This window comes from Gastrolobium bilobum, unplaced genomic scaffold (genome assembly GCF_033153095.1).
Source record: "Gastrolobium bilobum isolate Gb01-03AN ecotype WA unplaced genomic scaffold, APGP_CSIRO_Gbil_v1 utg15399, whole genome shotgun sequence".
Lineage (NCBI taxonomy): Eukaryota > Viridiplantae > Streptophyta > Magnoliopsida > Fabales > Fabaceae > Gastrolobium > Gastrolobium bilobum.
In genome coordinates this window covers 52,736-65,816 of record NW_026897422.1, presented here as the reverse complement: position 1 = coordinate 65,816, position 13,081 = coordinate 52,736, and the positions used below count along the sequence as shown (strand labels likewise).

Genomic DNA, 13,081 nt, shown 5'->3' with positions numbered 1-13,081 from the left:
ATTTTTTTTTTAATTATTCTAATTTGCAAATACCTAGTTGCCGATGTCAAAATTTACGATAGGAAAGTATCTTTTGCCCTCCTCATTTAGCCAAACATGCCGTCCAGATTTATCCAAACATGGATGACACTGCTTTCCTTGCCACTGTTTCGGTGTCTCTGATTATTATTTTTTCAGATTCAGAATATTAGTCGACTTTGAGAAAAAAAAAAACATTGATATATTTTTTTAAATGTTTTAAATTTATTTGTAAATTTTTAAAAATAAAATAAAAAAATTATATATTTATTAGCTTTATCTATATTTATTAATATATTTTTATAAAGTGAAATAAGAAAAAAAATACTAACTACCGTGTATTGGTTTAAGTAAAAGGAGCTAATTTAAATTTAATAAGCATACAATGTTGAAATATCTTATTTTGGGAGAGGGAATGAATTCATATGAAGTGATGTGAGAAAATCTCTATCGTTTAAATACAAACAAAATTGGGAGAATGCAAGTATTACCATTTATTTGTATTCAGATGATTACAATCTTTCATATGACCAGAATCAATTTTCCTTGGGAGAGGAGTATTCCATTTTTTAATAGTATGAAAGAGAACTTTAATTTATCTTAAAATTAGAAGTATTTAATAATTGTTTAAATCATGTAAAAAACAATTTATATTTTAAAAAGAAATCTCCATTGGAACAATGACGGCTATTCTTTATTTCTAACATTACTGTAGAAGAAAGGTAGAAAAAGTACATATGTATTATCCAAATAAAGTTTTGGACCCTTATGTGTATCAAATTTGATACAAAACGGATGAAAGCAGCGATAATTATACAAAATGTATAATATGTGAGTACTTTTTACTTTTTAGCCTTTTGTAGGGCATACATGGTGCTTTTAGCTGTTAGTACCTTTTTTTTTTTGTGAACCTATCTATCGTGTTTGTACTTCCCATTCTAACAGTTCCATTTATCCGGCAATTGTATTCATACCTAGAAAGTTAAAATTTAAGCTCCAATGGGTTTAAACGGGGAGGTTAAGAAATTTATATAAAAGTGGATAATAACTTTTAGAGATGGCAAAATGGGCTCTCTCGACTCATCATAAGTCTGACAAAAAATGGACTAGCCCACTCTGTTTCGCCTTTGAAGATGGGCTAAAAAATTCAGTCCACACTGTTTCGTTTGGTAGGAAGGGGTGGACTGCCCGCCAAGTCTGTAATATTATATACTAATTTTTTTTAAAAAAAAAATCAGCCCAGGTGAACTAACGAGTAGCAAATTTAAAAAACTCAGCCTATCCCATTTTATTGCTAGGGATGCTTTTATATAGCTCAATGCATAAATAATTAGATTTTTTTTATTTACATTTTCAGTCCAGCTGCACAAATAGACACTTGTCATCAAGGATTCAAGGTTAAGTTACAAATAATTTTTTAACTGTTTGTTTTAAGAAAATGACAAACTTATAATTTAGATATGTGACAGTACATTTAATCACATATCTTAGGCTTGTCAATCCCACATCTTATTGTTAATTATTATTTCTATAATAATAATAATAATATCAACATTAATATTAGTCATATATCTATCCTAAATTAGTTGTGATAGGCGATCAATTATTCATAATAATAGTAAAATAATAAATAAAAACAAAAATACGAGAGAAAATAGATAAGAGGAAAATTAAATAAATAAGATGAAAAATTAAATTAAAAAGAAAGATAAATAATTAATTAAATAAACGAATATAGGAAACATAAAAAAAATGGGTCTAGCCCTCCACGTTACCAATAACTTTCCCCTGCTTCATCCTAAAACACACCATCCGCCATTCTAGTTCACACTTGATGAAGTCTTGTTTTAATATATTCTCCCAAGTTAGTTTAGATTAACCTCTTACTTTCTTTGTGTCATTGTCATGGTAACAAACTTGTATTCTTACATAAGCATCTAGGGTTCTTCAAACAATATGCCTAAATCATATCAATATATATTTTCTCATCTTTTCAGCAACTGATACAACATCGACTTTTAGTTAAATATCTGTATTTCTTATCTTATTCATTCTTATATGGCCACACATCCACCTTAATATCCTTATTTATGCTACTCTTATTTTATATTCATGTTGCCTAAGTGTTGGCTAACATTTATTTCTGTTTATCATTGCAAGTCTTATTGTTATTCTATAAAATTTCCCTTTTAGCCTTAAAGGAATTTTGCGATCAAATATAACCAATTCACTGCGCCATTTTAGCCTACCTACTCTAATTATGTGGTTCACATCCTCATTAATCACTTTCCATTTTTGCAATATTGTTCTCTGGTTTCTAAGAGTGTGCATGACAACCATTGCATTCCCGATACTGTTTCAGAAAAAAAAATGTTTTTTTTTCTATTTCTATGCCTTGGAATAGTTTCTGAGAAAAAAAATATGTTTGATAACATGTTCTATTTTTATTCCGAGAATGAAAATTACGTTTGATAACACAACAAATAATATAATAAAAAATAATTCCTATTAAACATAAAAAAAATTGAATCATCATTTTTCTTTCCATATGGTGTAGTGGTGGCAGCGACGATGGCGTTGAGGTGGCAATGGAGGTGGTAGTGGTGGCGTGGTGATGGTAGTGGTAGTGATGGCGATGGTGGTGACAGTGGTGGTAGTGGTGATGATGGCATGTGGAGGTGTGCATGGAACAGTTCATAACCGGTTTTGACAAAAACTGAACTGAATCGATTTTAAACGGTTTGGTTTTCAAACCGAATCAGTTTTCTTTTTTAAAACCGATTTTTATTTAGCCAAATTGGTTTGAAACCGGTTTATGGTTCAAAACCGATTTTGATTTAAAATCAATCAAAATCGATTTTGAACCTGTTTTAAATCAAAACCTGTTATCAAGTTCAAAACCAATTTTATAACAACTTCAAAATCGATTTTTAATGAGTTGCACTATTTTTTTTGAAATAAAATAAAAAATACCTTGATTATTTATTTATTGCTAAAATTATCTAGGCTATTTTGATTAAAGATGAGAAGGCCCACTATATTTGAGAGAAAAGGTCAATAAATCATACAACTTGTTTAGGAGATGCTTTTTGGGATCTTACTGAAGACCTCAAGAATTTTCAAGGAGAGAAGATTTTGGATTGTGACTTGGAACATGTGCATCTAGATAGACTCAGTCTTAGAAATCTATCATTTTGGCTTTTGTTTTCCTCTTTGGTAATGTCTTTTTTTCAACCTGTTTGTATAAAATTTGGGGTATTGGGAAAATGTTTTTTTCTCCTATTAATCACAAAAAGAATTTGGCTATTTTCTAAAAGTAGAATGACCTGTAAAGGAAGAAGATATACAACCACTATTGCAAGAGCGTCTATGAAAAACTTCTAGTCCTAGTAGACATGATAAAGCCATTGGACTGGCATGTTAACTGTTATTAGTCTAAACTATGTTAAATTGTGTCCTATTTTCTTCCTTAAGTCAGCAGGCAAAGTTATAACTTTGAAGTCAATAAGTAAATTTTATGACTAGCTAGCGTTGTAACTTTAAAGTGAACTTGAATGACTGTGTTTTATGTTAAATATATCAAAATATTGAAGATAGGGTTAAAAAGGAAAAATAAAAAACGATGAAAAAAATGGATATGGTTTGGTTATTTTGGATATCCAAACTATTGTGAAAATGGATAACCGAACCTAAACCAAAATTAAAAAACCGGATCGGTTTTTTAAACCATTTTATAAAATCGATTTTTGGAACTGGTTTGGTTCAGTTTATGGATTGGTTTGGATCATTTGATTTTTTTGAACACCTCTAAGGGCATGGTGGTGGTGGTGATCATGACATGGTGGTGGTCGTGACGACAGTGACTGCAGCAATAGTGATGGTGGCGGTGGCGATGGTGAGGGCATAGTGATAGTCGTGGTGGTGGTGATGGTGGCGGTGACATCGTGATGATAGTCAGGTGACGACGATGGCAGCGACTATGGTAGTGGGGGTCGTGTCGATATGATGGTGGTGGTGGTGATAATGGTAGTGGTAAAGAGTGATTAAGATATATAAGTATTTCTCATTTTGTACCCATGAACAAAAAAGCAAAAAAAAATTTATTCTTTTTTCTGTTTTTCAGTACAAAAATTAAACTGGTTCATCCCAAGAACAAAAAATAAACCGATTTTATCAAATGAGTTTTCTATCCATTTTTGTATCGAGGAACATAAGCATATTTCTTAGATACCTTTTGTCTTAGCATATATTCTCGGGGTCTTAATCTCCGCCAATTATCGTAGCAAACTCACACATCATATATTTAGTCTTATTTCGACTTAATGTAAATCCTTTAGACTCCAGTATGCTTCTCTTGTTTGTTAGCAATCAGCCTTGATTTCATCAACCCTAATTTGTAGAGTAAAAATCTGAACATATTTATATCTATACCATTCGTAAAAAGCTAGAATTCTCAAAATGTTAAAATTAGTATTTTTAAAGTCGAACCGATCTTTGATTCAGTTAGAGTACTGGGTTAATGGGTCACCAATTTGTCCAATGAATCATTGGTTGAATCGGTTGAATTAAATATATATACTAATATGATATAAATATAAAATTAAAAACATAACAACCAACAAGTAAAAAATAATTTAATGGTGGGTCTGATTGATTTATAGTCTTAAAAACAATTTTTGAATTTTTAAAACAAAAAGGTAAAAAATATTGTTTGGAAAGGGTTATTTTGAAAAATGATTCTGAAAATTAAATAATAATTTTTTTTAAATAAAAAAGCAGAACAACATAGGGAAGTTCTAAAAAATATTTTTTTGTTTTTTTTTGTGGTGACAATTTTGTTTATATAAAAATTTATTAATGATCTTTTTGTAAATAAATATAATTTTTTTTTTATTTTAAATTATTTTACAGTGGTGATCTTATAATTATGAAATTTCATTAATGACAGTTTTGTAGATAACTACAACTTCTTTATTACTTTAAATTTAGCTATACTCAAACAAATTTTATTGTTCTTTTACTCTCAAAATAAATTTTCAAAATTTATATTCAAAACAATTTTTTTTTAAGAAAAACAAAAATATATTCAAACAGACAATTTCAATTATCATGTTTTAATGTCTTACAAAATCACGAAGATTTCCTTTCAATTACCAAGGAGGATAATTTTGTAAATTTAAAGGCCCTCATCCAATGATATATTTTAATCGCTGTCAAATATTCTTTCCCTAGTATAACACACTTTCACAGTTATAATTCTCTTTCTCCCAATTAAATATTTTGTATCTTCTTTCGATATATTTTTAAATATTAATATGAAACCATTTTCATTCGAATCTATCATGCCTTAAATAAAATCAAATTTATATTGCCATTGTGGAGCCCTCTTATAACAGTTCAGAGACAGAAATTGCAGGTCTAATATGTCCTTCTATTCATCGTGTTCTAGGGAACGGTGTCGATATTTGCAACATAGATATAAAATTGAATTGGGTAATGATATCTCTATTAGGTTGTTGGCTCCCCCGTTAAGCATGAGTAAAATGGACGCATCAGTGCCAGGCAAGGTATTTGTTTCCTCAAAACAAGAGTACCACTTGGCTCATCAAGGAAAAGAAAATAACAGTTAATAGTCGCAAACTTTGACTAATTTGGTCATCGTTTTGGTTCTTCCATATCCATATGGGTATAAAAAATATGGTCCCCTTTTAATAGGAAATTCCAAATCTAGAAAACAACAAGTTTTGTCTTGCACGTTGGTTTATTTAATTTGCCCTCGTTATCATTCACATGCTATTGTAGCTTTTTAACCCCTTTTAGCTTCAAGACTCGCTCCATATTGACAAAATATGTTTCGTGACCTTCAATTTCTCTTGTCTCTATTAGGAAGAAGATATAGGACTTTAGGACTTGAGTCCCATTATCCCACATTAGGTATATGGGTGATTAATATGAAGTTTATATGAACTTTGGATTCTCCTATCTCATAGGCTAGTTTTTAGGGTGAGGCTCTCCTAATGTTTGTATTAATTGATATAAGAGCTTTTCACTATGTCTCACAGCTGCAATTGAGTTGCGCGACTGGTGACGCTGGTATTACAGTGTTTGTCCAGATCTAATAAAAGACTAGCACAAAGTCAGCTCGCGTGGGCGTCGGGATGCGGAGCATGGTGGAATGTTACAATCTAATTACAAGATATGGAACTTAGGTCCCACATTGGTTATATGGATCATTAATGTGAAGTTAATTTATATGGACTTTTGACTTTCTTATTTCATAGACTAACTTTTGAGGTGTGTCTCTGTCAAGATTTGAATCATAATAGCACTAATTACTAAAGCAGTGATGAGAGCAAGGTAAATAATATGCTAACTACCAACTGCTCAAAGTCAACTCCTCATAATCATAACTCCTAGATGATTATTGATGCTCATCGACAAATGTACCGATCGCACAAGTAATACGATAATAAGAAAGTATCGTCTCCACAGGGATTGTGATCAAATATCAATTAATCGTTCTTTTTAGGACAGGACGAGATTAAACAGATGTGACAAGATATTGTGAATTGAGTAATAATAAGAACTAAATTAAAATGTATTTTTGGAATTTTTGTTATGAAAAATAAACAGAGATTGATTTTATAAAATTGGAGAAAGCATTGTAGCTAGAGTGCACTCACCATATGATCCCCGCTTCTTACTCTGGATTGATTTACAATACTTATTTACATAAATACTCAGATAAATTATCATCTAAAAATATTAGTAGTTAACCCTCAATTCCTTGCAAGATTAACCCTTTAACCCCAATTGGAACCCCAATTCCTTGCAATGTTCCTCATGGATTTAAACAATGAATACGATAAATTAAGCATCTGCAATCAAATATACGTCTATTCCTAGCACGCATACCAATTGTTATCCTACTCCCTTTCAAGATTAAAAACCCCTATATTCCTATCTAGGGTTCTAACCCTCAAACTATCATCAACTATCAGATTGATCAGTTCTAATAAAGAGGATAGAAATTACGCACAGAGTAGAAATAAAGATAAATATATAAACGAGTAAATGTAAACCAATTCGTTGTAACAAGGGTTCACATAGGGTTTGTGACCCTAACTACAATAAAAAGTAGCTAGCCAACCATGATCATGGCTGAAATGTCAATGTTCGACATGAACTGGAAATTGGAAAAGGGAAGAAGAAGATGAACAAGATCTTCGCAAGACTCTCCCCCTGAGCACGACCGTCGTCTCTGAAGAAATTCGGATCCCTAGTTCTCCCCAAAAACAGCCTTTAAATCCATCCTTTTATTCTCCCGAAACTGCCCTTTTAAAAACACGGTACTGCAATTCCCACAAACTGGCGCGGGTCCGCGCCATTGTGGCGCAAGACCGCGCCAGATCTCTGGAAAAATGGCCTAGCAAAATTTGATGCATTTCAAGCGCATGTAATGCAGCGCAAAACCGCGTCATTTCTCTGATATTTGGCCTGTGCACGCGGCGCTAACTTGCGCCAGTGTGGCGCTAAGTTGCGCCACTTCTCTGGAGTTTTGGCCCAGCAATTCGATGTAGCATGGAATTTCCACCCGTGTAGAGTCGCATCATAAAACTTTTCGTAGTTTCCACCTCTTCTCCCTATTTGAACATAACAAATAGGTGAGAAATGTCATTGAGATGGAAAAGTCAATATAATAAACAATTATGTATAAAAACTACTCTTCTATGACTTAATTCTCATCATTTTTAGCCTAGAAAACTACATCTGCCAGAGGCACATCAAACCATTCCCAGATTTAAATGTTGTTGTCCTCAACAATGTACAAGACTCAATCCAGAAACAATCAAGTAATCCAACATAACAAAACATAGACACTCTCAGACACAATATGCTACGCATTAATGACTGACCCAATATCATAAATTTCCAACAATATTATCAGCTCTCTAAAGATACAAGTCTACATTGATTACCCCTCACACAGATAAATAATGTCCACTCAACACTCAGTGTTTAAGGGTATCATGAGCACTCAATCAATCACAGCTATAACACTACCATAGGCTTGATCATATTCTAAAAAATTCTTAAAAATAAAGAATCAAACACATGCACTAGTTGATCAAAAAGACTTCACAGGTTATAGCTTGGCCGGGTTAAAAGGGTAGGAATATATGGATAATAGCTCAAACAACAATAAGATTGAAAAACTAATACTCTTTCAATTTAGCACATTCAATTCAATTGTTTTGCTCCACTAACATTCCCACAGAATTTCGGGAATTAATTCCTGTCAGCCACCTTTTATGCACATTCACCCTTTTTCTTTTTCTTTCTTTTTTCATTTTTTTTATAAGGGTACAGATGACATCTACATCCCCTACTTACTTGACCTTTGGAGCTTACCTCTATTTCTTTGTTTTATTTTCAGCACATCAGTAATTCAATCTCAATCAAGGTAAGTCACATGGATATAGGTTAAACCATCAATCAGGCCACAGGTCATTTATCAACAAATTAAGTTCAGACTCAAGGGGCTAACAATGGAAAATTTTCATACAGGTGGGCTATTTTGGCCATAGGCTAACAAGAACTAAATGTCTTTATCCTCTCAACCAATGCATGCATTACAGAGAAACAAATCAAATTTTAGAGTGTTACAACAGTGAGGTCTCTCAACAAGAAAATTCAGTGTTTAAGCTCAAACCTCACAGCTATGGTATCAATATAGACTCAAGAAAATTGACTTCAGACATTATCAGAATTTCACAACATTAATTCAGACAAACGAGCAATCATGTAATCCAATTATACCTATGCAATGTCATGCCAAAATTTCATACAACATACTTCCAAAAATTCAGTTAAGCACATTAACTAGATAAGCACATTTAAACCTGAGAATTGCTTGAGAAACAGATCAATATATTTTTTTAAAAAAAAACACACAAAATAACTAACTAAAAATAGAAAAAAAATTAAAAGAGTTTAGAATATCTCCCCTGATAGAAGAAGTGCAGTTCCAAGGCGCTTTCTGAAAGCCTACCATTCCCAGATTTAAAGAATTGATGTCCCCAGCAATAATCAAACCAAAAGATGGATGAAAAACCTGCACCATGGAACAAACAGCAGCATATAGGATAAACTATAATGCGCACAATAAAACATCAGAGTGTTTGGGAAATATACCAACTCAAATCAGCTAAATGACCCTAACATCAACCTATGGTCATAATAAAACAGCGAAAGTATCAAAAACATAAACTAAAATAATATACAAGAAATCTCCGACAGCAAGGAGATATAATCAATCCTCCATATCATCCCCCTCAGCAACATGGGATGACTCAGCAAATGGAGGATCTGGTGGTACTGGATGCATCGGTGCATGAGACCACAATTCCCAGATTTGATTCCAACCATGAAGCCATGTGAAGAACTCTTTGAAGTATTATTTTCCCTGAGAGATAGAGTCTCGGTGTCTCTTTTCACAGATTCTCCTTTTGGCGGCCTTCAACCTCCGGTAATCCGCACACATCCTCCAACCAGTATCAAAGAGTTTCACCACTTCCTTTCTCATTACCTTTTTCATTGTAGGATTACGCCTCCTTTGAGGTTTCCTCACATGTTTGACATCATCCTCCATTTCAATTTTGTGGGTATCGAAAGAAGGATCTGTACCTTTCAAATCAGAGATAGACCACTCTATGGCAGTCTTATGTTCTTTCAGCACTTCAATCAACCTTCTTTCATGCTCAGAAGACAATCCCTTATTAATGATAACAGGGTAAGTCTCCTCATCACCCAAGAATGTGTATTTAAGAGTTTCAGGAAGCTCCTTCAACTCCACTTTAGAGGCACCATCTTCTTTGTCATCATTTTTTTTCAAGAACCTCCAACGCCACATTATTTTCTTCCTTCAAAGGAATAATATCTCGCGCTTCAAGTTCTTCATCAAGCTCTTGACTATAAGATATTTCTTCTTTCACTGCTTGCTCTAGAACATCAAGTCTAAAACAATCGCCTTTGTCAGAAGATTGTTTCATAGAGTCAAAGACGTTGATGGTTATGGTCTCATCATTCATCCTTAACTCAAGCTTTCCATTTTTAACATCAATCGTGGCCCGAGCAGTGGCCAAGAAAGGTCTACCCAGCAAAAGAGGAATTCTAGTTCCACCTTCCATGTCCAACACTACAAAATCTGCTGGAAAGATGAACTTTTCCACTTTCACAAGGACATCTTCAATTATACCATTGGGTTTCCTTAAAGATTTGTCAGCAAGTTGCAAGGAAACCATAGTAGGTTTGAGCTCAGATATCCCCAAAGATTTATACATGGACAAGGGCGTCAAATTTATACTTGCTCCAAGATCACACAAAGCTTTTCCAATATTTGTGTTACCAATGGCAATAGGAATATTAAAACTCCTTGGATCATGACACTTAGGAGGAAACTTCTTCTGTATGATCGCACTACACTCCTCAGTGAGTGTCACTGTTTGGCATTCCTGCAACTTGTGTTTTCTTGACAAAAGGTCCTTCATAAACTTGGCATAATTAGGCATATTAGCCAAGGCTTCAGCAAAGGGTATATTAACATGCAACTTTTTGAAGATATCAAGAACTCTGGCATATTTCTGCTTCTGAGCATCTTTCTTGAATCTTTCAGGATAAGGTGCCATGGCTCTTACATATTCAGGACTCAACTCAAATTTCTTCTTTTTAGCAACAAACGGTTGCTCTTCTTCTTCACCTTTCTGAAGAGGCTTCTCAACAGTAGAAGGAATTACCAATTCTTTTTCTGGCTCCTTAACCTCCTTAAACTTCTCATTAGCTCCTACATTTATGTTTGGCCTTTCTGGAGCTGCCACCACTTTACCTCTTCGAGTTGTGATAGCCATACAATCTTCTTTTGAATTAGTAATTGTATTACTAGGAAAGGTACCTGGAGTTCTATCAGCAATTTGCTTAGTCAGTTGGCCAATCTGATTCTCCAATTTTTTTATAGATGCATTTGTATTTTTGGTATTGGCCCTAGTCTCTTCTATGAAGGCGTTGGAATGTTAAGCCATTTGTCCAACTAACCTCTCCAAATCAGAAGGTTCCTTGGTTTGGATTGGTGGAGGCAGCAGATAGTTGTTTGATGTGAAATCAAGACCAGCGCCTTGAATCCTCCGTTGATAATTACTACCTCCAGCAGAAAAATTCTGACCTCGTTGAACATTTTTCTGCTGAGGTCTCTGATCATGCCAGATGTCATTCACTTGCATTTGTTGCGGAGAATCAGAAGCCATCAAAGAAAGACATTCATTAGACTCATGATTGTCCTTGCAATGTTCACATACAACAACAGCAGCTTGAGCCTGAATACTAGAAAGTTGCATCTTGTCAAGACTTGAAGTCAAGTTTGCTATTTGCTGAGATAATAATTTTTTTCAGCTAGCACCACATCATTACCTTCCAGCTGAAGGATACCTCTCTTAGGCTTGGATGACAAACCTTCATTTTCATTTGCAGTCATTCTCTCAATCAGCTCAAGAGACTCATTTGCCCTCAACTATTTAATAGTGCCACCTGCTGCACCATTCAACACCATCTGAACCTCAGGTTTACAATCATTAAAGAAGATTCTCACCTGATTACCAGCAGACAAGTTATAATGAGGACACCTCATCATTAAATCCTTGAATCTGTTCCATGTTGCACACATAGATTCACCCTCTGATTGAGTGAAATTGGTGATATCATTCACCATCTGATTGTATCTCTCCATCGAGAAGAACTCAGCAAAGAACTTTTGTGACAAATCATCCCATGTAGGAATGCTTCTTGCAGGCTGTCTTTCCAACCAATTAAGAGCCTTTCGCTTAACAGCAAAAGGGAATAATCTCAACCGAATTGCATCATTAGACACCTAAGGGTGTTTGGTTGAGTCACAGATCATCAAGAATCTGTCAATAAATCTGTGAGGATCTTCATTCTCCTCTCCTCCAAACTGAACTCTCTCCACCAATTGAATATTAGAAGACTTGAGCTCCCAAGTGTTGTTAGCAATAGTAGGCTGAACAATGCTCGAGTTGGGCTTGTTAAATAATAGAGTAAGGATTGTATCCATGAATGGATTGTCTGCATCATTATTTTCTGCCATGATTAGTGGTTCTTCAGGAAGAGTTTCTAACTCGTTGAATGCAAGCTTCTTCCGAGCGAGTTTTCTGTTTCTCTTTTCAGTCTTTGTAATCTCCGAATCAAATGAAAATTCTGCAGTTTTGCCTCGCATACAACTCAGAAAAGAGATTAGCAACACTTTTCAAATAAAAATAAATAAAATAAAATAAAAGTATTCACAAAATCCAATCTTAAAAATCAAGATTATATGATATAAGAAACGTCAATCCCCGACAACGGCGCCAAAAACTTGATGCTCACCGGCAAGTGTACCGATCGCACAAGTAATACAGTGATAAAAAAGTATCGTCTCCACAGGGATTGTGATCAAATATCAATTAATCATTCTTTTTAGGACAGGACGAGATTAAACAGATGTGACAAGATATTGTGAATTGAGTAATAATAAGAACTAAATTAAAATGTGTTTTTGGAATTTTTGTTATGAAAAATAAACATAGATTGATTTTATAAAATTGGAGAAAGCATTGTAGCTAGAGTGCACTCACCATATGATCCCCGCTTCTTACTCTGGATTGATTTACAATACTCATTTACATAAATACTCAGATAAATTATCATCTAAAAATATTAGTAGTTAACCCTCAATTCCTTGCAAGATTAACCCTTTAACCCCAATTGGAACCCCAATTCCTTGCAATGTTCCTCATGGATTTAAGCAATGAATACGATAAATTAAGCATCTGCAGTCAAATATACGTCTATTCCTAGCACGCATACCAATTGTTATCCTACTCCCTTTCAAGATTAAAAACTCCAATATTTCTATCTAGGGTTCGAACTCTCAAACTATCATCAACTATCAGATTGATCAGTTCTAATAAAGAGGATAAAAATTACGCAGTACTGCAATTCCCGCAAATTGGCGCGG

At 33.9% G+C, this 13,081-nt stretch overlaps 1 non-coding gene across 1 annotated transcript; it reads left to right on the top strand.

The window, feature by feature from the left end:
* The first annotated feature begins 11,675 nt into the window (after window positions 1-11,675).
* On the top strand, window positions 11,676-11,781 carry LOC133306822 (small nucleolar RNA R71). The gene has a single exon (XR_009750958.1). It is a non-coding gene; the product is annotated as a small nucleolar RNA R71 (small nucleolar RNA).
* Window positions 11,782-13,081: the final 1,300 nt, after the last annotated feature.